We start from the raw sequence: 25,592 nt of genomic DNA on the forward strand, positions 1-25,592 counted from the left end.
GATACTCATTGTTTTTATGACTAATATATAGAGCCTTTTCTAATGATGAACCTGATTTTTACATTTTCTGTTAATTTTCTGGATACATTATGAGCAGTCCATTGTTAGGAGACAGTAGGAAACTGGCCATGTGCGGAGTGTCAGCCAGTTTGAAGATAGACTTCTGTTCTGAGAGAAGGTGTGTCAGGAGCCTCGATGAACCACTTCCTGTGCTTCCATTTAACCAACTGTAATCAGAAGTGGCATGCAAGGCTGGTGAAAGCTTTTGGGTGCTGTGGAATTGGCACACACACACACACGCACGCACGCATAGGTGAGTTGCTCAGGAAGTTTTGGTTTATGAATCTGAAAAATCTGTCACCTATTTAATTTTCTGAAACATTTGAAATGTATACAAACCTAGCAGCAGATGCCAACATTTTTATTTTCTGTTCAAACTTAACTTCACTTTTTGTAGAGAAAAGCATAGCATGATAAAAAAGTATTACAACTTTTTCTTAGTGTGTACTGTTTGTGGATTTTTTTCCCTCAGTGGCATTGGACATCCTCAAGAATTGTGTCAGGATTGTATCAGAACATTATGAAAGATCATGGTGTCAAACATTTAGGACAGTAAAATCTTATAGAGGTGGCCTTGTGAAATACTGTAACCTTTTTATTGATCTGACAGATTAACGTACAGTAATCAAGGGAACACTTTTTTTTAAATCAAAGGATTTGGACCTAGTTCCTGATGCATCACTAGACTACTTTGAACCTGATTCACCTTTATAAACAATACAAAGTTTTCTGCATTTTTTTCCTGCCACATGTAAAATTTAATTTTTGAGATTTCCAGAAGCACGTTTTCTGACTTTTGAAAAATAAGAAGCCAGCTCCCATTTAAAGTTGGAAAGAATTATGCAAGTTTATTTTTTGTGTGAAGAGTCTTATCACTTTCTTGAGCAAGATTTGACGTGGAGTACTTTTCTTGATAAATCATTAAAATATAGGCTGAGAGAAGGAGACTTCTTTATTAACACCCCAAATTTATACTTCATGTGTAAGATTTTTGATATACTTTCTAGTGGACTCTAATTACTGTAGGAGCTAAATTTAGAGAAATATCTTAAAGATCCTATTGTAATCTACCATTTCTTTGTTCATTTATTTCTTCATTTCTTTACCTACAACCTCTTGTTTAAATATCTGATCAAAATAGCATCTACTTTTGTTAAAAATTAAATGGCAAATGTTTGTGAATAAAAATCACCTTTGTGCAGATTTATTTCTTGTATCGGTTAGGAATGTGATCTGCTTCAAGCATTAAAAAATCACTCTTAGTTCAAACAAAGGAAAGTTGATTTTCTGAATAAAGTCATCACTTCTAGGTCTGGCACACATGCTCAGGGATGCCACCAAGGACCCTGGATTAGTGTCTTTCCTCCAGCTGGCCTTTGTTAACGTAAGATGCCCATTGGTCTTCCTGGCTTCCTGTACTTCCAGGAGGAAGAAGGTGGTAGGCAAAGCTGTTACTAGGCTGCACACATCTGCTTACTTCTCACTGGTCAGAACTGGACTAGGTAGTTACCCCAGGGTAACTACCTGGGGCCAGGGGGCCCCCAGAGTCCTTGACTGATTTAGGGAATTCCTAATCTCTCCCCTGGGGCTAAAGCGGAGCCTCCTGCTGAGGTGCTCCCAGGCTGCCTGAAACAAATTGAGTCTGTTGTCAGGAAGAATTGGGAGGGATAAACTTGAGGTAGGCCGTGGATAGTGTCTGCCATACCCGTTGGAGTAAGTATGGTGTGTACCAGATGAGTTTAGAAACCCTGTGCATTTTCAGTTCCCTCCACCCCTTGGTTTCCTGGAATAAATTATAGATATTTTTTCAAAATTTCATTTCAGATAATTCTTACCATAGCTTGTCATTTTCATGGGTGACTCAGATATTAGGACTGCAAATGCTGTGTTTTAGAGTCTTCCTTAATATTATGATGGGACTTTAGTGTAATACTCTAAAATTGAATATTGAAATCTGTGTGAAGAATTTGTACTTTTTATTTTTTTTATTTTTATTTATTTATTTATTTATTTGTTTGTTTATTTTTTTATTTTTTAATGTTTATTTATTTTCAAGACAGAGAGAGACAAAGCATGAACGGGGGAGGGTCAGGGAGAGGGAGACACAGAATCTGAAACAGGCTCCAGGCTCTGAGCTGTCAGCACAGACCCCGACGTGGGGCTCGAACTCACCGACCGTGAGATCATGACCTGAGCCGAAGTCGGCCGCCTAACCTACTGAGCCACCCAGGCGCCCCTGAAGAATTTGTACTTTTTAAGAGGAGTTCTTTTTAGTAGTTATCTAGAGGATTAGTTCTGTTTTATTTGTGATTAAAACCTGAAGATGATTCATAGACAATAGTCACCAAATAAATACAAATTTGCATTCTACCTTTTAAGTTCCATGTTATATTATAAAATGTTTCCTGTGTAGTATTATGCCATTTTAAAAATCCTTTGGTGTCTTAATTTATATAACCATTTTGCAGTTCTACATTTAGTTTACTTTCATTTTGTGCTATTAGTAATGCTTTCATTTACATCTTTCTTTGTATAGATTGATTTTTAGTGTTATAGTATTTTCTTTAAAATTCCCACATTATAATGGCTTTTGAAGCATTTAGCTAGTTGCCCCCTAAAAGCACTGTACTGAAGAATTAGTTTGATTTTTTTTTTTTTTTTTTTTTTTTTTGGTATGGCAGTAAAGTGAAACATTTTCTTTCGTATTTTCTTTTCTTGTGAATAGGCTCTTCCTGGTCTTTTTCAATTTGGTGCTTTTCTAAATGACAAAGTATATTTTTTACTTTGTAAAATTATACATTCTCATTTTGGAATATTTGTCAGCCACATGTTGTCATCTCACAAACAACTATTAGTATTTTCTGAACAATTTGTGTAAACTCTTTATGTAGGTGATTATATATTATATATTTATTTGAGTCTATGTGCCTGATAATATTAGATGCTGGGAGTGCTATGATCCATATAACACCTATCATCTCCATGACATAAAAAAATAATGGTACTTTGCCCATTTTTCCCCCTAATATTTGTGTCATTTCATTTTAGATCATAGTGAATTATGCAACTTCCAATAATAATTTATAGGGTTTTTGTTGTCTAAAATTAGTACCTTTACCAAAAATAGAAGCCATTCCTTTAGAATTCTTGTATAGAATTTTATTAAATTCCTACTTTGTGTCCATTAAGTGGTCTTATACTTTTGTTCTTGTTTCAATTATTTACGTGGAATACCAACAGGTTTAATGATATTGCCTAAAATTGCATTTGTGTATGTTGATAATGTATGTAAAATTTTCATTACAGTGCTTGGCAAATTGTAATTTCTCAGTAAATAAAACACAAGAGTTTAGTTTTCTCTAGTATCTTGAGAGTTGAAATTGGAACCCTATTTAACTTAGAATTTAATAGATAACCTGCCAGCTTTTATTTTATTTTATGGTTTGCATTTTGCATGTATTTTTTCCTATGCATATGGAACATATAATGCATATCTTCATTTAATCAAGAAATTAAAAATTTCTTCAATTTGGAAAGAGTTAACAACTATTTGAGTATCTCATTTGGAAAGTATTTTATTGATAATTTTTTTGTTTCTTTTTTAGTTTTTTCGGTCTTTTTCTGGTATTCTAAGTCCTTATGCTATGTTTTTAATCGGAAATCATCTGTGTTCTTGCTTATTCATTTTCAGATGTTTAAAAATATCCAGTGGTGGGGCACCTGGGTGGCTCAGTCAGTTGAGTGTCCGACTTAGGCTCCGGTCATGATTTCACTGTTCGTGAGTTTGAGGCCTGCATCAGGCTCTGTGCTGACAGCTCAGAGCCTGGAGCCTGCTTCAGATTCCATCTCCCTCTCTCTTTGCCCCTCCCCCCCTCGTGCTCTGTCTTTCTCTGCCTCTCAAAAATAAAGAAACGTAATTTAAAAAAAATTTTTTGTTTTTAAATAAAAATATTCAGTGGTTTATATATTCTAATTTCCAGTTTGCTTCTCTTTTATTTCTACTGCGATTTTTATATGTATTTTATCATATTACGTTTATTGTAGCTTATTAAATTTTACTTTTTTCCTTTATTTACATTTTCCTGTATTTTTCTGAAGGTTATGAGTTGAATTCTCAGTTTATCCTTTACATTGAAAGTTACAAATTTATCTTACTCTATGATTTTGGCTTAATGTATCTAATAGGCTAGAAATTTCACTTTTCAATTTTCAGGAATTTCTAACAATATCTTCTCATGTTTCAGTTCACTCCTATAGTTATTATTTTGTTTTTATTGGACACGCCTAAAAATTAAGCTTTGACTAGACTAAGTTTTGAAAAAATAATCCTATTTTAGATTTTTTAAGTGCTTACTGTTGGGTCTGTTTTTATATAGATACCACAGACAGTGAGTGAACTAACTAGAAAGGCGATCCTCTTTTTAGGGAATAGCGGTCAGGATAACTTTATTTGTGTCATGAATTTTGTCCTTCATTGTCTCTTGTCATTACTTTGTGTCCTCAGTGTGTGTGACACTGACTGCCTTGCTCCGTTTCTTCCTGCTCTTGGCGGAATCGTCCATGCCTCCCTCTGTGTCTTCCCTGACCTTGTTTCGAAATGAGATTCTCGGCGCTCATTCTCCCCTCTCCTGCTTGAAAGTATAATGATATTATTCATTTCATTATATATTTATTATTATATATATTGATAATATATATTGATTATTTATTGTATATAATCTTTAAAAATATTATTATTTATTTTTTTGTCTGTCTCTCTCCCTAGACTATAACTCCAAGGAAGGCAAAGAATTTTGTTACTTTCATTCAGTGCTGTAGCCTCGGTGCCAAGAATGATACCTTGTATAGAGTAGGCACACACAGTAAATATTTGTCTGATTAATAAATGAATGTTATTATTTTCACTTTGATTTCTCTTTTTATGTTTCAGTTTTTTCCTTGATTTCCTTTGTTAATGCTTGACATAAAAATGTCATATTTAAAAAAATTTTTCTTAATGTTTATTTTTGAGAGAGAGAGAGGAGAGCATGAGTGGAGGAGGGGCAGAGAGAGAGAGGGAGACACAGAATCTGAAGCAGGCTGCAGGCTCTGAGCTGTCAGGCCAGAGTCTGACGTGGGGCTTGAACTCACAAACTGCAAGATCGTGATTTGAGCCAAAGTCGGACGCTTAACCTACTGAGCCATTCAGGCACCCCAAAATGTCATATTTTATTACAGATGTTTCTGTTACCATAGCACCAGCTGGATGGTTTTATTTTAAACTTAATATCCAGTAATTTTGCCTCATTTGTTGTTGTTTTTTTTCTTTTAATCCAGTTTTGTTAAATATCTCCTTTAAAATTTTCTCTGTCTTCTTTTGGTTTATACATTTTGAATGCAACAGGTCGGGAGTTTTTGTTTTATTACACATTCGGATTCTACCTATAAATTGAAGTAATTTGCTTTCATTTTCATATTTATATTACTAATTTTTTTAAATCTGAGAACGTATATGATGATTTTAAAAGCTTGGATCTCTTAAGAATTCTAATCAATTCCTTTTCACATAGGGACCATTATCTCTGGACTAAATCATTTCTCATGACCTATTTATATTATATCCATGTTCTTAATCCCACTGTAATTGCTGAGTACACCTCGCAATGCAGTGTGTTCTGATTGATTCCTCACTGCTACAGCACATGTTCCCTTTTTACTGAACTACTGTCTCCAAGCTTTGCATCCCAGCTCCCCCCTATTTTATCTTCAACAGTCAGCTCAACTCTTTTCTTAGTGAAGCCTTCCCTCAGCAAATCCGAAGTACTTCTCTTGGGTCTTTTCACTGCACTCTGTGTATATTTCTAGCCATTTTCACCTTCTAATGCAATGTCCTCCACAGTCCCTGATACACAATAAGTGCTGAATAAATATTGCTATCTGTATTTTTTATATTATTATTTGTTTATTATTTGTACCATGCCCTGTTCCCAAACAGGATGTAAGGGAAACAGATGGCTGGGCTATCTATACTTTTCTTCTTCCTCCTTAAAAAAAATTTTTTTTTCATGTTTATTTATTTTTGAGAGAGACGGAGAGGGAGAGAAAGAGGGCAGAAGCAGGGGAGGGGCAGAGAGAGGGAGAGAGAGAATCCCACGCAGGCTCCATGATGTCAGCGCAGAGCCTGACGTGGGGCTCACTACCCATGAGATCATGACCTGAGCTGAAGTCCAGTGCTCAACTGACTGAGCCACCCAGGGCCCCTCTTCTTCCTCCTTAATACCGTTTTTGTTTTATAACTTATAAGGTAGTTCCACTTTGGTGTTCTCTCTTCTCTAGACCCACTTTTCTTTGGTTTCATGTGAATAAATGATATAATTGTTATAAGTTTTTGTTTTTTTTTTTAATACATGGAGGCCTGGTTTGTTTCAGCTCCACTTAGAAATATGAGCGATATTTCTTCCCCTTCCTTGTTCTCATCAGTTCTTATTTATTTATTTACTTATTTGTTTGTTTGTTTATTTGTTTGTTTGAATTTCTACACCTAGCTTGGGGCTGGAACTCACAACCCTAAGATCAAAAGTTGCATACTCTATCTGCTGAGTAGCCAGCCAAGTGCCCCACAGCTTTTAATCACTCTTTTTCCATACCTCGCTTCCTGACTAAAGCATCTTTCTGTCGTTTCCTTTCATCCTCTGAATCATGCCCTCCCGTTTCTCTCTGTAGAGAAAGTACTGGGATTTGACAGTATCAAATTGGCAAAAATTAAAAGCCGTTGGAGGTAATGTAGAGAAATGTGCCCTCTCTTGAAGAACATTAATTCTTTCCTACTTGTTTATATTATATTTTCTCTTTTTGGAGTTTCTGTTTAGAAATTATCATGTTTATTCGAGTGTATTTTATTTTCATATATACTGTTATGTCTTTCATTCACTTTCTTTCTCTTGACAATTTTCCCTTCATGTTGTTGTTCAATTTTTTTTTACTTGTACCACACAACTTTTTCAGTTGGGTCAGGGTATTATTTTTGTCTGTTTTCTAATTAAGTCACTAGGTCTTGGAGACCTAGTCTTAAAGGAGACTTTTTAAAATTCATTTCCTGTGTGTGCTCTAAATTACAAAGCTCCTGAATTTGGTTTTGGGAAGGAGGTGGGTTGGCCTCCCTAGTGGTTTCATTGAAGAGTAGATCTTTCTTTGATTTTATAATCAAGTCCAAATGAATGGCATTTCAAAAATGCTTTCAAAAGTATAATCTGTCTCTTTTCCCTACCAAAATCATACAAAAGGTAATGTAAGAACACAACCTAAAGTGTACTCCTTGCCATTTGCTTTAGTGACTGTGGTGGGCTCTGTGGAGTAGTATCACATGTGTTAGCTGACAGATCCTTTATCATTGTGCAAAACCCACATATGGTTAAGGTTTATTTTTCCTTTAAATATTCTAGCATATTTTCATGACTTTCTTACTGATCTGTCATTAGTTCTAATAAAAATTATGGAGCATGTGTTATTTCCTTGTATATTATTTCCAAAGTAATTACGGGTTTTTTTGTTCTGTTTTATTTTGTTTTGGGGGGGGTACTGCTTTATAGCAAATATTTATAAAGAAGAAAATTCTTCCTTCCAAAAAATCAGCTATTCAACTATATCAGCTATTAAATTTCCCTTCTATTTTTGAAGTCCTTGTGTCTCTGCATGTGTAAATATATATTTACAAAGTAGAATATAGCATATCTGGTTTTTGACTCAACATCGTATCCTAAATTTTAGGCATGCTAATCGTCCCGCAATCTGTTCAGCGTCACTGTCTCAAAGTCATATCTTCTGCCTTCCACCTGAGAGTCTGGTCCAGTCCTTGTGACTGTAGGAGAGATTTTGCCACAGGGGTCCTTCTTAATTAATTCATTGGGTTACTTCTGAAACCAGCCATCTCAATAATGCAACAAAAGGAAACACTATCATTTTGCAAAAAAAACTAAAGAGAATTATTAAACTCTTTATTAAGAATTAAATAATTCAGTACGATTACTGGATATGAAATAAATAAACAAAAAGTCAGTAGCTTTTTAGTATGTTAGCAGTATGGTATTAGAAAATGTGATGACATGAATGATCCTAGTCTAAGTAAGAAAATACTATACTATACCTGATAATAAATATAACAAATGAATATCTTTAGGTTAAAAGATCTTAAAATAAATCTATAGATGTAGGAGCTATATATGTTACTGAACGGGAAGACTCGATATTACAAAGAATTTAAAGTTTTCTAAGTTAATTTATAAATTTAATGCAGTTTGAAAACAAATCAAAATGACAAAACCAAGAGAGTTTGCCATGAAACGTGACAAGAATGATACTAAATTAGTTGAAGAAGTGGAATTAATGGCATCAGCAGGATTTATTATAATACTCTGATGTTTCAATTGCTTTGGCATTGGCAGATAGAAGAGCAGACTATCCAAACAGATAGGGACACCACAAGAGGAAACCTCCACATGCCGGAGGACTTTTTTTTTTTTGGCATTGTATTAAAAATCAGTATGGAAAGACTGATTCTAATAATAGAATAGAATGGTAAAAATATATTCCTATAAACAAATTTTGGTTGAATTAAAGACATACCTTTTAAAGAGTGACCTTTCAACTTTTAGAAGAAAATACAGGAAAACATCTGTATGGTGTTGGCGATTGGAAGAATTTTTTTTGAGCAAGATCCAAAAAGCCCAAAGTATAAAGGAGAAGAGTGATAAATGTGACTGTGTTAAATTTGTTCAATGTGTATATGAGAAGACATACCTTAAACAAAGGTAAAAGGCAAGCTATAGAATATGAAATACATTCAGATATACACATCTTATGGAAGATAAATATCCATACCATATAGAGAAATCCCACAAGTCAATAATAAAGAAAAATGGGTAAAACATAAGTAAAGACCAATAAATGAATTAAAATTTTAACTAGTTATCAGGGAAGTGCCAGTGAAAACAATAAGGTAGCATTGATATCATCATACTGGTAATAATTTAAAGGCAAAATGGTAGAGAAAGTGATGTCCTGTATGTCATGGCTGGTTTGTAAAATTGTTCCAAGCACGTTAGAGAGCAGTCTGATGTATCTAATAATGTTGAGAACTGCTCCAACTCAAGGTTTTAGCAGTTCCCTTTCTAGAATCCTTTAGAGAGACTTTCATACACGTCTCCAAAGAAGATAGGAAAGTAGTGGCCATTCGTTCATTGTTTGTGATAGCAAAACATTGGAAATAATCTAGATTGCACTCAATAAAACCTAGTATATACAAAGAATAGAAAACATACAGAAGTTATTATAAAGGCTCTATATCTTTTTGTATCAACATGAATAAATCTTTAAAAACAATTTTTGTGTGAAAAAAAGTTGTAAAAGGATGCGTTCCAAATGATACCATCTGTACAGATTTCATAAATATACAAAATACTTATGGGAAGGGTGCATAGCATCTTTGAGAAGTTTCTTCAGAGAAGCTGAGAGCAGGATGGGATTGGAAATTGATATTTTAGCTATATTTGTAACATTTTGTTTCTTTGTACTCTGAAGCAAATTTGGCAGAATATTAACATTTATCAAATCCAGATGACGGGTACTAGGTATCTCTACATTTTTGCAGGTTTCAAATATTTTGTAATTGAAAGTTTTCAGTTTAGACTAATAGCATTGCAGTCCCCAGTTAAACATCAGATTGAACACATGCCACAATTATTTCCTTTCCCTCCTTAACCCCTATGCCAGTGTCATTAAAGGAATAGAAAAAGACATAAATATATACAAAGACAAAGAAGAGAAAAATAGGAGTAGATTAGAATTATCGGCACAGTTTTGGTCGTTGATGTTTTTGTAAGTAATGATGTGGACAGAGCTCAATGTGAATGCCTTTACAGAGGGGTTCTAGGGCATGTTGACCTGTACAAACCCAAAATTGGAGGACTCAAGTTGCTGAGAAGATTGGAGGGGTGAGGCTGGTTGCAGCTAGGTAGCGGGGGTCCCTTCCCTAACCTGATGTGATCATAAAGCCTCCAGAAAATGGGAGGAATTACTCGAAACACTTTTTGCTGAGCTCGGTTCTTGGAATGCTGAGCACTAGACAGGAAATGGAACCATTCTTCTCTCAAGAAACTGAAGTGTATCCTATGAGTGACCTGTACACATGTGGCATTTGTGAGTCCCCCCAGCATAGAGGGGGGACCCTCCGTCTGGTTTAAGCCGGCAAAGGATTTATGGAAATAGTATTTAGTGACTTGCTGAATCACTGGGAAGGCTGTAGAACTAGGTCTGGAAAATGGGTGAGAACGAGGGAGGCCAAGTGGCCGAAGGGAATGCTCAGTCGTACAAGAAAACCAGTGTAGTGCTGCCTCTGAACACTAGACGTCTAGCTTTGTGTTACCACCATGTGCACTTTACCAAGGGCACTACTGTACACGAGGGGCATTACTGCTCCCGTCACTTTCCACGTAGGTGGACTCGCGGCCCCTTGCTCTCTCCAGACACTACTTTTTGACTCACGGGTTCGGGATGTGCTTCTCTCATGGGCTGAGGGGCAGGTTGTATGTCTGCACCCTATCTGTAAGAATGTCTGGTTAGGTGATGGTGTGGCATTTGTAGCTTCTGTGGTGGAAGATAGACTCTCTGTATAAGGCAAGAAATTTCCCCGGATGTGGGAAGAGAGCTCAGAGACTAAACAGATGCTAGACAGTTATAATTCTGTTTTCCCCTATGTTCAGTTTTCACAAGTAAAACAACTGGGTCCCCAACCAGTCCCCTCCAGGAAAGTTCATGTAGCAGTCAACAAGCCATGCCTCCACACAGAGCTTCTTTTTAATGCCTGAACATTATTTTTTTAAGATTATATTTTCTAGGCACTCTCTACACCCAACGTGGGGCTTGAACCCACAACCCTGAGACCGAGAGTCACACGCTTCACAGACTGAGCCACCCAGGTGCCCCAGTGCCTGAATATTAAATATAAAAGGATAGTCAGTGATAGCAGACATTATGAGCAAAAGCCTTCCATGTGAGAAAGACAGTGATCACAACAGATAGAAGAAAAGTATATGTGGGGAAAATATAGATACCGAATATGAAAAGGAAGCTTTAAAAAAAAATTGCTTAGGGGCGCCTGGGTGGCTCAGTCGGTTGAGCAGCCGACTTCGGCTCAGGTCATGATCTCACAGCTCGTGAGTTCGAGCCCCGCGTCAGGCTCTGCGCTGACAGCTCGGAGCCCTGGAGCCTGCTTCAGATTCTGTGCCTCCCTCTCTCTCTGCCCCAACCCACTCACATTCTGTCTCTGTCTCTCTCAAAAATAAATAAACATTAAAAAAAATTTTTTTTTAAATTGCTTAATATTAGTAGGGATGAGATGAAGTATTACAGTTATGAAATAAGAATAGAATTTATTTTTTTAATGGGAAGAAACAATCATTGAACACAATTTTTTTTTCAAAATTGAGGCCAGGAGTCAATATGAAACATTTAATAATATGGTTGGAAAATGCAGGTAAAAAAAATTCTTTTCCAGGCGCACCTGGGTGGCTCAGCGATTGAAAGCCTGACTTTGGCTCAGGTCATGATCTCACAGTTTGTGGGTTTGGGCCCTGCGTCGAGTTCTGTGCTGACAGCTCAGAGCCTGGAGCCTGCTTCGGATTCTGTGTCTCCCTCTCTCTCTCTGCCCCTCTCCCACTCGTGCTCTGTCTCTGTGTCTCTCTTTTTCTCTCAAATAAATAAATGTTAAAAAAAAAAAAAAATTCTTGTACCTGAAAGAAAAAGAATGGATGGTGGGAGAGAGGAGATAAGCAGCTATTTAGGAGATCCAGTATCCAGTAAGTAGAACTTTGAAAGAAAGGTAAAGGGAAGGGAATTATTGGGAAAAAAAAAAAAAAAAAAAAAGATTTAAAGAAAGAACGAAAATTTCACTTAAGTGAAAGAGATATGTTTTTATATTGAAAAGATTTACTAGGTGTCAAATGAAAGGATTATAAAAAGGTTCACACAAAGGCTACTCTACTCCAGTATCTAAAAAGATTTTTAAAACCTCCTGGGGGGTAGGGGAAAGAAAGAAAAAAGAAAAAAACATGTATAAAAGAATAGGAATCAGAGTATCACTGGACTTTTCAGTTACAACAATGGAAGCTAGAAGATAATGAAATAATAAATTCCATTGGTAAATGTTTTTCTACCTAGAGTTCGATACCCAGCCAAATTGTCAATTTAAGGCTAGACGTTCCAGGTCTCAAAGCTTTTACTACATATGTACTTCTTAGGCAGTTGCCAAATGAAGATAGTGCTCATCAAAATGAGGGAGTAAGATGTGAGATCTGGGGAACATGGGGCCCTTCGGAGGAGAGGAGAGAAGGAACTGTCAAGATGATAATGATGGGATGCTTCTGAGAATGCCAATGCAGTAGACCTAGCATTCAGCCAGATCAGATTAGAGTAGAAGGATGGAGAGCTCCAGAAGAGAGGGCTCCAGGAAGGAGAAATGGAATTGATAGGGCACCCATTGCTTTGGTAACCATCTGGAAAACAGTAATGAAAAATTTGTGGGTTTTTTTTTTTTTCATTGAGTTTAGGAAGAATTAAGAGTAGGTATGTAGAAACGAAGCAAATGGAAAACAAATGAAGCAATTATTAACTCCAGGAAACATAAAGTAAGCAATTAAGGACATATAACCACAGCAATACAAATCCTGCTCTGTATAGCTATGATACATGTACACACATGCACATACAGAAATGTGTACACAGAATAGGGCAAGGGAAGAAATGGGATACTTACTGAAAGCGTGCTCATTTCTCATTTTCCACGATAGAACTTCAGATAATATCTAAGATGGGTAAATCAAGAAGTACCAGTATGAACATGTTAGTTAGGAATATGGAAATATTGGAGGGAACAGTAGTATGAATTGAAAGTGGTAGCTCCTGGGAGTGGAGAAGATAAAGTAAAGCACTCCTGTTTTGTGTTTTGTTTTGTTTTGTTTTTTTCTTATATGTTGTAGTACTATTTGCCTTTAACTATTGTATGTATTAGCAGTGTGTATCTTTGTACGGTAGGTCTTCCTTCTATAGATTGTAAAATCACTTCTCATTGTTTGTTGTACCACTTACTCTTGTATTCACATATGGATGACATTTATCATTAAACTTCTGTAGGGACTAAAGCTAATAAATAAGGCATAATGCCTTGCCTCAGGGCCCACTTGTGGCTTAGTGGGTGGTGCATCAGAAAACCCTGAAACATCAGGATATTTTGCATGATTTTCTTTTGGGAACCAAGGTTGTGGTGGGAGTGTTAGGGACAAATGGAAAGACTGGCAGAGATCCTAGGGCCTGCTGGAGAAATAAGAGATCAGAAAGAGTTGGTGTATGAAGAGGAGTCCTGGGGTTCAGCAGAAGAAAATCTTTTCTGCCTCTGGCCAACCATACATTTCCAAATGTTGAAAGAGAGGTTACAGAGCCCAACAATATGATTATGATTATTTTCTGGTTTACCTTCCCCCCCCCCCCAAAGGGTTCTACCAATCTTCATTGCCTCTAGCAATATAAGGATGTCTGTTTTAACAGTGCACCATTAACAGTGAGTACTGGCATTCTTAGGATTTTTCCTAATGGGTATAAAATGATGTAGTGTTGTTTTGATTTGTATGTCTTTGATGCTTATTTATACCCATGATTGTTACAGCACTGGTTAGGCCTTTCCTTGCGCTTGTGTTCTGTTAAAGAGTTTTCTGCGACGTATTTTTTTTTTTTAAACTTGTTCTACCTGCAATTTTGTGAAAAAACTTCAAAATCACTTATTTTGTCAGAAAACTTCAAACAGAGAATCCTTCATTTTTATTGCCAGCAGAGCTGGTGTTAGAAGGTAATGATGCATAGTACGGTGATAATTTCTTTAGAGAATCCCTGTCTTGATTTTGAATCACCATATCTCACATGCAGTACTCCCAAGGGATGTGTGTAAAAGGTAACATGGCAACATGGCAGGGGCTGGAATGGGGTGTGGACGACTTCCTAGGAGAGACTGTACCTAAATGCAGTCTCGAGGAGTAAGAGGTGAACAGGAAAAATAGGGGTGGGTAGGAACAAACCAAGACAACGACGGAAGAGAATTGTATGAGGTCGTATTCCAGCACAGGTTGCTGCTTGGTGTTTTGGTTTTGTGTAGTTTCGTTTTGTTTGTTTGTTTGTTTGTTTGTTTTGAAGGCTCATGAGTGCATTCAAGGTATATTCAAGGCGTTGTAGCTGGTTCTATTTCCCTTTGACTGGAGCCACACACTGTCTTGACAGCGTAAAGAGACAAGGCTGTCACTTAGAGGGATCTATCTTGCATTTGTGAGATTGTTCTTTTGCCTTGAAAGTGGTGGGAAGTTGGTGTGAGGTTTTAAGCAAGAGAGTGTAAGTGTTGTGCTTGCATGCACTTTGTAAGCACCCAGTACCGAAGAGGCAGGGTGATGAAATTTTGAAGTGAGTGTTAGTGCAGGCACACAAGATGACATTTGAAGATCAAACTTATCATTCCAGTTAAGGAATTTCTTTCACTTGGTCACAAAAGTGAAAGGAGTCGCCAAGAAAGAGAGGACTTCCTGCCCCAAGGTTCTGTCTTTGAATGCTTGGTTGGTTTGTATTTTCATTAGCTTTTTTTCTAGTTTGTAAATGAAAGTTGAAGTGATAAGGTTACAAAATTTGTGAGTAACGTGGAATCTAAAACCAAAAACCAACCTCATGGATATAGAGAACAGATGGGTGGTCGCCTGAGGTTGAGGAGGAGTGACTTGGGTGCTGGTGATCAAAAGGTACAAATTTCCAGTTATAAAATGTGTAGGTGACAGTGATCTTATGTACGGCATGGTGTGACTATAGTTAATACTGTGGTATTGCATATTTGAAAGTAGCCAGGGAACGGAACTTGATCATTCTCATCACAAGAAAAAAAAGCTTTGTAACTATATATGGTGACGATGTTAACTGGACTCCTGGCAGTTATCATTTTACAGTACATACAAATATTGAATCACTGAGTTGTAGACCTGAAACTAACATAATATTATGTCAGCTATACCTCCTTTTTTAAAAATAATAAATTTGTCAGTAAAATCTCATTTAGAAGTCAGGAATAGATAAAAGTAATTTTATGTGAGGGTTATGTATAATGTGCATGAATGTTGGTATATGTGCATAATTAGTAAAGAAAAAAACCCTGGAGGAATGTGTTGTGCATTGGTTTAAAAAAAAGTGATTTCATTTGCTCTTGTCTTAATTGTTGCTGACAAGTTGCCAGAAACATTTGTAGAGGGCTCCTATTTTCAGAACCAGGATTTAGACATATATATATATATATATATATATATATATATATATATATATATATATGATTTGTGTCAGTTGTGTCAGTTGTGAAGTGTTTCATCAAGTTATTTTCTGTCAGCTTGGCAGGGGGAGGTCCTCTGCCTCTCCTGGACATAAGTAGATTCTTTAATTCTTCATCATCTACCCTCTGCCTTCCTTCATTTTCTGGTTATGCACTAGATTAAGTCTCTTCAGAAGTGAGCTCTCCCTTGCACTGTATCCTTTCTCTCTGGTCTGTGTCTGTCATTCAATGCCTGTCTTACTGTGTGTGCCCGGCCCACACAATATCTGGAGGAATGCACAAACTATTAGGAGTGGCTACCCCTTGGGGTTAGTACTGGGGTGTCCTGAAGGAGAGAGATATTTTTCACTTTTTCTGCACTGTTTCCTTTTTTTTTTTTAAACAAGAAGCATACAATTCATTCATTTAAAAAACAGCTTTGAAAAAGGAGGCAACAATGGGAAGCCTTGTATACGGGAGAGAAATTACATGAGCATAAAAGATAGTTGTCTTGACCATCATGGATTTGGTGACGGTCATTTTTATTTCTGGTTTCTGTTGTCTCTCCCACCTGTGCTAGACTAATCACCCCTCCTTTTTCCTGTGAATGTGTTTCTTTACTTTGCTAGGATTTTTAAGACCTAATCCTATTGTGCATTAGTTTACTTTTTAGTGGTTTCATTGTGAAGGGGCCTCGTCCACTTCTAACTGATGCACTTCTGGTTGCTTTTTTAAAAGATTTGCTCATTCGTGTGGCTATTTTTCATGCCCTTTGATGGTAACTGGATAGAAGGGAAGAAGGTCAAATTGCTGTTATTTTTCATTCCCTTCTGTTGTTGTTACGAAGGCTCCTAAAGAGAGAAAAATTAAGCTGAAATCTGTGTTAAATTTTGTCCAGGTAGGCTTTTTGTTTTCTTGACCTGTCCCCCTTAACACTGATATTTATGAGATAGCCATAACCACATTTTAAATGACAGTATGAATTCTGTTACTTTATCCATTAATTTCTAGTCCATTTTAACTGAGATCCTGTGACTTTTGTTTCTAATGATTCCATTTCAAGGAGATTGAGCTTAGATACTTTGGGGAGAAGAACCGGATGGATCTCTGCCCTCAGGAATCGAAACATCGAATTGGGGAGAAAAGGCCCAACCATGTGTAGGGCTCTCACGAATTTCAAAAAGTAGGAGGGGAGGAGAGGCCTTTTTAGGAGGTAGAGTGTTGTAGCGCAACAACGTGGCGTAGGCATCAGACCCCTTGAGCAGTGATCCAGGCTCTTCTGAGCGGCAGAGTTTTCCACACAAGCTCTGTGGATCACACCTCCCAGGAGGTGCTGTGTAAACAAGGTTGTGTACAAACTGGTACAGCATCATGGATGCTCAAACTGTAGTTAAAACTGATGGCAGCAAATTGTTGCAGGGCATGTTCTGGAAGAACTTCTGGCAGAGCTGACAGGATAGGAGTCTGGGAATGAGGAAATTTGGCTTCACATACGGGCTTTGCCCCTGGCCATTTGCCCCTGGTGAGCTTCCAGTTTCTGACCCTGAGATACCACATGTGGAAAATGACAGGTTTGGACAGGGTTTTTTTCCTCATAACTCACAATTTTAAATTCTGAAGGTAAGCTCAGAGAGGGATACCCTTAATTCGGGTTCAGTCATCCAGTAGATCTTTATGGAAAGGTACCACGGTTGTCTAGGGCACACCTACTTCCTGCTGTGACGGGAAGGAGAAAGCAGTCTGGGGACAGGTGCCACTTAGTCTTGAATTCCAAGCCTCAATCACACAATAACAGTGTGGCAATTGAGGGGCCATGAAGCTTCCCAAAAGACAAGTGGCTTGACCACTGTAGCATTTTAAGAAAATTGATTATCAGTACTTTTCTCCTACTAGATGTATTTCTGCTAGATGTAGAGATCCATACAGGAGTTTGTTTTCAGAAATGGGGCACCTGGGTGGCTCAGTCGGTTAAGTGTCCGACTCCTGATTCTGACTCAGGTTATGATCTCACAGTTTGTGAGATCGAGCCCCATGCCGGGCCCTGGGCTGACCTTATGGAGCCTGCTTGAGATTCTGTCTCTCCTCTCTCTGCCCCCCACTCCCCTGCCTCTCAAAAAAAAAAAAAAAAAAAAAAGGGTAATAAACATTTAAAAAAACGAATAACTCAGGCTATAAAGGGAGATGATTTTTCTTTTATAATGTATATTTTCTACTGTATTTAATTTAATGTACTAATTTTCTGCCATAAATTCTCTAACTGCCAGTCCAGTATTTACTGAGAGCTAGCCCCTGGTGTCGCACACAATCTACTTATCTCCCTGAAAACGGAGATACTGCTTCATAGGGTGCTTGTGAGGACTGAAAGCATGAACAAGTGTTGGAGAGAGAAGTGGAGGGGAGTCCTGCTGCTCTGGAGCCCTGTAGGGAGAGCTTCTAGCCAGGAATAAGGGTAGGAAGAAACAGACAAATAAAGCATCTGCAATCTGTATTTAAGGAAATGCTAAAGCAGTGCGGGGTGATTTTGTTTTAGTTTTTTTCTTCTAAGTCTTGGTCCTTGGGTGGTATTTTAAAATCTGCTAAGTGTGGGGTGCCTGGGTGGCTCGGTTGGTTAAGTGTCCAACTTCGGTTCAGGTCATGATCTCATGGTTTGTGGGTTCAAGCCCCACATTGGGCTGTGCGCTGACAGCTTAGAGCCTGGAGCCTGCCTGGGGTTCTGTGTCTCCCTCTCTCTGCCCCCCCTTCCCCCCGCCAATGCTCTGTCTCTCTATCAAAAAAAATAAACATTAAAAAAATTTTAAATATGCCAAATGAAATATGGTTACTGTTGATATTCATCATGATTTAAAATTATTTGGATATTAGGGTTGTATATAGAAACAACTTTATGTTTATCCGCGATTCTTACTTTCTATTCTAAGTTGAATTTACATGTGCTTTTTTCAAGTGCACTTTCTGAAATTTCTTTTTAGAATATAAATACTCAATTGAGAGAACCACAATATGTTTATTAAAGCCATTTGTGATGTTCTATCTTACTGAACCCACTGGATTCCCATACTCCTCTTGTTCCAGGTAGATTAGAGGGACTGGAGGGTGGAAACATTCCCTCTTTGGCTCCCCCTGGGAGGGTGACTAGTATAGTGCAAAGCACCAGCGGTGCCCTGGCCCAGGTCCACGTTGGCGACCTGACAAGCTGTCTTAATGATGGGGGTTCTCGGGTGCTGTTCATTGTGTGTGGATCAAGGGTAGCTTTCATAGCTTATGTAATTTGAATCTGACTTGATACAGTTCAGACCGTCTCTTTCCCTTCTGTTCCCAGAGGGGAAAGTCAATGCTAGTAGAGTCTCCCTCCTCAGGTTAAATATAGTCTTGGTTTCCCGAGCCATCAATATCTCCTAGCAGAGCCCAAATGGGGACATTCGTTACATTTAGCCTGAATCTCCGCAGAAAGAGGACTGTGGCGACAGGTAAGATGTCTGAACGTGGGAAAGTAGAAGCGTCCCAGGAAAGGGGACATGTAATGATGGCTGATGGCTCAACCTCATCCCGGTTAGGCAGCCTCACCTGGGTTTTCAGTCACCACCACCTGGTGACAAGGTGAAATGGAGGCTCTTTGGGCTGCAGGGCATTTTATATTGATACTAAATACAAAGAAATCATCTGTAAATGAGGAAGTTTAGGCAGTTGTGTTAATCATCTGTATGAAGTAATCAAATTTGTAAATACTGCCGATCTTCTCATCTTTAATACTCTACATTTCAGGTAGCCCTCTTTGATTTCATTTAAGTCAGGAGATTTAGTACAAGATCATCTCCGGGGAAGGACCTAACATCTGTTGAGCTTTGTTTGACTTGTTCGGTGATTTGCGTAGTTGGAGCTTTAAACAGGGCAGTAGTTTATAATTAGGAGTCAGAGTCAGAGGTGTGTTCATCGTACTACATTCCCAGGTCTTTTTTTTTTTTTTTTTTTTTTAAACAACAGAATGATGGGTTTATTTTTTTCTACATTTTTTCTTCTGATTATTGAAGTTACATTTGCTCATTTTAGAAAACAAATAGTACAAGTACCAAGAAAAAAAAGAAAGCCCAGAAATTAGTCTTTTTTTTTTTTTTTTTAGCATTTATTCATTTTTGAAAGGCAGAGAGAGACAGAGTGTGAATGGGGGAGGGGCAAAGAGAGAGGGAGACACAGAATTTGAAGCAGGCTCCAGGCTCCGAGCTGTCAGCACAGAGCCCCACACAGGTCTTGAACTCACGGACTGTGAGATCGTGACCTGAGCCGAAGTTGGCCGCCCAACCAACTGAGCCACGCAGGCACCCCAGCCCAGAAATTATTCTTAATCCAACTACCTAAAGACAGGCATTGTAAATCCTTTGGGGGAACTTCTTTTGGCTTGTTATGTAACTTTTTTTTTTTAAAAAAAGCAAAATTTATAATGTATATACAATTTTGTTTGTATTCTAGATTATTCCAATATTGGACATTCTTGTCCCCAATTGCATTCCATAGGATGCACAATATAAAAATTGTTCTATTTTTTTAAAAAGTGAATCCATGGGTCTTATCAGTTAAATCTTAGTTTAAATAAACGTTTGTTTTTTTTTTTCGGGTAACCTTGAATCTACTAAAAAGTACTATTATGTCCTAAGGGAGGTGATATGTAGTGTGTCCCTGCCGTATTTAATTCTGGGACCCTTTTGTACGGATTGATAAGTTGCAGAATTTGAAGCACCATTTGGGGGAGCTGCCAAGGATTCCCTTCTGCATAGGAGACATTTACTGGTTGTTCCCATTTCTGACACTCCCTTTTCCCTCGATCATATTTGGTAGGAAGTGGTTTCGTACCAAATCATATTTGATAATCAGCTGTGCAGTAGTAGATTACATCGTACAGTACTGATGAATACAATTTTTATGTTTTTAAATGAATATTAATGTACAAGTTAGTACATGAAAAACATACACTTGCTCCACTGGTCTGGTCTGGTCTCTTATATCCTGGTGCCAGGCATGGAAATGCTCAGTGCCCCTGATGAGTGGGTACACTCCAGTTTTCCTTGAAACTGTTCAGGGGCACCTGGGTGGCTCAGTCGGTTGAGAGTCCAACTTCGGCTCAGGTCATGATCTCGCGGTTCATGAGTTCCAGCCCCGCGTTGGGCTCCGTGCTGACAGCTCAGAGCCTGGAGCCTGCTTCGAGTTCTGTGTCTCCCTCTCTCTCTGTCCCTCCCCACTTCACACTCTCTCCCTCTCTCTCTCAAAAATAAATAAAAATTTAAGAAAAAAAGTGTTCGTTTCCTGCACCTCAAACACCTGTTGTGTTTCCTCTGATAATTCTGAGTCACTGTTCCCCTTCTACTTATTGCCTTTTACCCTACTTTATACCTCTATGTTTCTACTGAGCTGCTCAGACCTAGCCCTTTGGCATTATATCGCATATTACATAAGTCTAATCATGTTTAAGTATAAGAGATAAACATTCACACTTACTTCTCTTCTTATTTTGCCAGCTGTTGAATCATTTCCCTACCCACCAATAACTCCACCAGGAAACTTGGGCACCTTCTTTATTCTAGTCTCCCGTTTCCGCCATCAAGCTTTCTGCCGAATTTTGTTGTTTCCTTCCCCTCCGCTATACAAAGGATCTTCAAGCTTTAATAGGACTTTGAAAAGTAACTTTTTTCAGTGAACTTTTTTAGTTAGGCGGTAGGTTAGGAACCAAATGTTATTTTTCCTTTTGGTTCTTGCTCTGGCCTAACAGACACATTTTAAATTGCTTTCTTATCTCCAGATTCAAAGGTAACTTCATTTTATTATATAGGTTTTGCATTTTATAACTTCTTTACTCGCTTGGTTAATTTCAGGGCGTTTTTGAATCTACTTTGTCTCCATCAGTGGTCTCTTATTCAGATAGTGAACATTTGGAGAACAGGAACTGGATTTGTCAACCCCGTTTTTCCCAATCCTTCCTGCTTTTTGTTGAAGGGACAGAACAGAAATGAAAGAAGGGAAATTCCTCTCTAAAGAGTTACATACTGATTCATAAATCTTAAATTCTACATGACCTTGCACTGAGATGTTTGTATGTGTTACAGGCTCGCTTCAAAGACTGAGACACCCCTTCCATCTGAGATGTTACTTTTATGCAATGTGACTGAACTTCAGAAAAGCCAGGAAGGGATGTAAAGAAAATAGTTTACCTTATTTGGTTGTCCTAGCTAACGTAATGTTCAGGCACTGTGAGGTTATAATTCTATTATAAAATAAGCTTCCTATTACATTCTAAAGTATATTTATGGGCATTACTAAAGAATATTTATGGGCATTCTAAATCTATATATACAACTTTATACACTATTAACATTGAGACTTTCATAAATACTCAAAATTTCATAAGATAATATTTCATAAGTACTAGTGGAGAAATCTAACAACATCCCATTTTGTAATATGGACATATTTGATGAGAAGTGCTACATCTTTTTGGTCAACATACCATATTGTGTTGTAAATTATTTCAGGGAAGAACTATAGTTGTTGGTTTTTTTGTTGTTGTTTTTGGGTGTTTTGTTTTTTTTTTCGTTCCCACATCTTCTTAGGTAGCCTCTAAACTATTCTTTATGCCCTTGGCACAAAGAAAGTTTCTCGTGTTGTTCCTTTCGTTTGGTTCCTTCAATTATTTATTGTTCTCACTTCCTTACCACTCATTCATTTCTTGGAAAAAAATTATTTTTCCATTTTTCTGGTAGCTAATTCATTATACCAACTGGTAAATAAGGAAGATATCAAATGAGTACTTGTATATATTTTATCTGGAGTTTAGGGGAGAGAGTCATGAGTAGGGATTTGGAGGTAACGGCACAGGGATTATATTTAAAAGTTCAGGTACCTATGATGTCACCAGACCACACTGGCTACCACGCAGCTATCTCCTCACGTAATTCCATTATTTGGTCTTCATTCAGTTGCAGAGGCAACTGTGACCCAACCAAGTCAACAACACCCTGCTTTCCAGAGTAATATTTTTACCTGAGTATACTCGTGCCTACTATCTTATCCTAATGCATTCAGTGCTCCCATACGTCCTAATACTAATACCCTTTATAGCCCCTTCCCAAAGTATGAAGGATAGTAAGAGAGGCCAGCCAAAGCCAAGGATGCCACTCTGGAATCACTAGCTGTTCAGTGGAGTCCACTAGCGATACTGAAGAGTGACCAAAAAAAGAAAGGCAAGAGAAAATGAAGAACATGGTTATCAGGGAAATCTGGAGAAGAGAGTTTTAGGGAAGAGGAAGGGGTCAAGATTGTGAATGTCTCAAGGAGCCAGAATCAGAAGGACTGTTTTTACACCTGTAGCTTCCCTTGAAGGGAGAGATTGTTTCCTCAAATACCCTCTAGCACCAAGCGTGTGGTCAGAAGGAAATTCAGAAATGCTGGGGATGATTTAGAAGAGAGGAGGAAGCGCTTTTTCTGGAAAATTGATGTAGGAAAGGATGGCAGGTTACGTTGTGATAGACCTTGAGTGATGAAAAGACTTTCCCAGTAGGATTTGAACGCATCTTCTTGTTTTCTAGAATTTGCAAGAAGTCACCGAACTAAACAGTGGGGTTGGTTGCTAAGTGGGTCTTCCACTTACGTTCCAAATAGTACGTAGAGGTGGAAAATTAAATGTGTAGCAAGGAAGTTTTTATACAGCTGACTCTTTCAACAGATGGAGGTGACGTGCTATAAATTAGTATTGTTCCTCTATTCAAATCTATTGCTTTTTACTTTATTCGGTGATGCTTAGGCAGGTTTGCTGATAATTAAGAGAATTGCTAATAATTGTCAGCATATGTTTGCTTTTCCATCAACACCAAGGAGTAGGCTTTAGGTGTTACAGATCTGTCATAATATTACACACATAGTTGAAATTTTTATTTTTGACTAATTTAACAAATGTAAAACATATATATATTTCTACATATGCTAGTCTGTGTCCAAAGTTCATATTGCACTGAAAGGGGTTTGATGCTATAAACAAGGATGGGGAGAAAGGGAGGGAGATGGGGCTGGGAGGCAATGAGAATAGGAAAGAAGGTCCTGAGGACAGAAAAAAATCTGTTATTTAACTTAGTTGTCTGTCTTCAACTCCTTGGTTTTGACAGGTCATTAAACTGTGGGCACTCTCTCTCCCTATGTGCCCATCTCTATTTTGAAATTGACAGGAAACATTGCATTGTTTTATAAGACGTAATGGGAGTCTTGGCATTTCTTTTAAACTGCAAAGAAATTTTTATGAAATATAAGATTTTTTAAAACTCATTAAAAAACCTAGGAAGCATGTGAGATGGTTCCGAAGAGGAGGTCTGTAGTAGAGTCAGCCAAGCCTGGGCATTTCCAAGTCAGTTCTATTTATTGTCTTTTAGGGCTGCCTTTCAGTTTCCTCCTACAATGGATAGAACTTCACATCTCCTAAAAAAAGACAGTTCTGCAACAAACTATTTTCTAAGGGAAATGAAATGTGACAAGAATGTCTTTTTTATCACCGTGGCATTAGTGCGTTGGCCTTTTAGAGACCAAAAGCTCTGGGAATGGTAGATTTATTTGGATTTCTGTGAGCTTGTGACAAATGTTGAAAGCATCTGATTTTTATAAGAATCTACTTAGAATTGTGCTTGATGCTAGTATATTCTTTGTTTGAAAGATAGTTCATTGAAATAAACAGCTTGCCCCACCCCCAGTTACAAAATAGCTCATAAATTCCAGCTTTGGTTGCCTAAAGATTTTTTTCTATGGAGATGGGCTGGAGGTTACTTTGCATTTTGGCTCAGTTGGCTGGTTTCCCTCCCATCTTAGGAGGAGCACTTCTTAAACCTCAGCTGTGGCCACATGGGCATACCCCGCGCCTCTGGAAGCAAGTTAGCACGTTATTCCACTTGAAGGCTTACAGTTGGAGAGGAGCATGCGGCGTTTTGAATTGTAAAGGAAATCCTAGCAGTCTGAGGGCAGAAGTATCTCGAAAGCTCAAAAGCCAGGTTTAATTAGGTGGCCGTGCAAAACCATTATTCCCCGTCACAAAAGCCGAGGAAGAGGAGCCAGAGTGAAAACAATTGGCGCTTATCGGCCGGCGGCCCGGCCCAGCCCAGCCCATGAGCCCAGCTGGAGCTCAGCCGGCCCTGCATTCTGCAGGCAGCGTGCAGTTTTTGAAACTCCCCTCAATGTTCCAGCCTTTAAATAGCAGCGAGTCTTCTCAAACGATGCTGCGTACTGCAAGAGAAATTAAAGCGGCTGCCTCGGAGGCAGGAGGCCGACCAGCGAGCTGCTTAATTATCGTGGAAGTAAGTGCTTGTTACCGATGAGCGGAGTGCAGCGAGCGCGGGTCGTCCCCGGGGCGTCTGCCGTGATTTGTAGACAATGCAGCCCTGTCAGCGCAGTGCTGGTTCAGCAGCATCCTTCCAAACATGTATTTGGCAAGAATTTAAAGGCCACCTCTTGTGTAATCCGTGGAGCCCTGGAAAAGGGTCCTCTGCCTTTATTTTCAGGATGTACGCAACCACGCGGGGTTTTGCACTCAGCATGCGTGCCTCTTGCCTCCCGCCGACTGACGGGCTCACAAGGAAGTTGGTGTTCTTCACCCATCACCTGCAAGGATGCTAACACTTCTCTGTCGTCTGTCGGGGAATATGGACAGGTCTGTCCAGAGCAGCATTTTGTTTCTGCTGTCTTTGTAAATCAGCACCGGAGGGGCGGGTGGGGGGCGGGGGGAGAATGCAGCGCGTAAGGAAATGCAGGCATTTGGTTAATTAGTGGAATTATTTCTAGCTTCAAGAGTAGACTAAGGAGAGCTTGAGAAGGGGTGGTGGTGAATGCGGGATCCATCCCAAGATACTCCTTGTGGGGGTAAGTAATAAAGTGAGGGAAATACAGAGGAGTGCTAATGGGTATAATGGCTCCGGGAAAACCCTGCTTATTTTTCTCTCTATTGTATTTGCTCTTGCCAACTGTCTTAAGCATTTGTAAAGAACCAAAAAAAAAAAAAAAAAAAAAGCAAGTAAGGATTTTGAGATACAGAAGGTGTGTTAAAAAGTGAGTATTGCAACATACTCGATAACATAATTTTTTGTCTTGTTTAAAAATTGTACACTGCTTAATTATCGAACTCTGTTGGTTATGTCTCGAACTTCTGGTCAGCACA

At 38.3% G+C, this 25,592-nt stretch overlaps 1 protein-coding gene across 13 annotated transcripts in view; it reads left to right on the forward strand.

Moving 5' to 3' along the window:
* SIPA1L1 (signal induced proliferation associated 1 like 1) overlaps window positions 1-25,592 on the forward strand; it is a 362,796-nt gene that overhangs the window by 205,226 nt on the left and 131,978 nt on the right. Inside the window, exon 7 of one of the 13 annotated variants that reach the window (XM_053889555.1) lies at window positions 24,940-25,088. The exons of the other annotated variants lie outside the window; for them this stretch is intronic. The gene's annotated coding sequence lies outside the window, so the exon portion shown is untranslated. The remainder of the gene's footprint in view (window positions 1-24,939; window positions 25,089-25,592) is intronic. 13 annotated transcript variants of the gene reach the window in all.

This window comes from Panthera pardus, unplaced genomic scaffold (genome assembly GCF_024362965.1).
Source record: "Panthera pardus isolate Hobbes unplaced genomic scaffold, ASM2436296v1 HiC_scaffold_24, whole genome shotgun sequence".
NCBI classification, from domain to species: domain Eukaryota; kingdom Metazoa; phylum Chordata; class Mammalia; order Carnivora; family Felidae; genus Panthera; species Panthera pardus.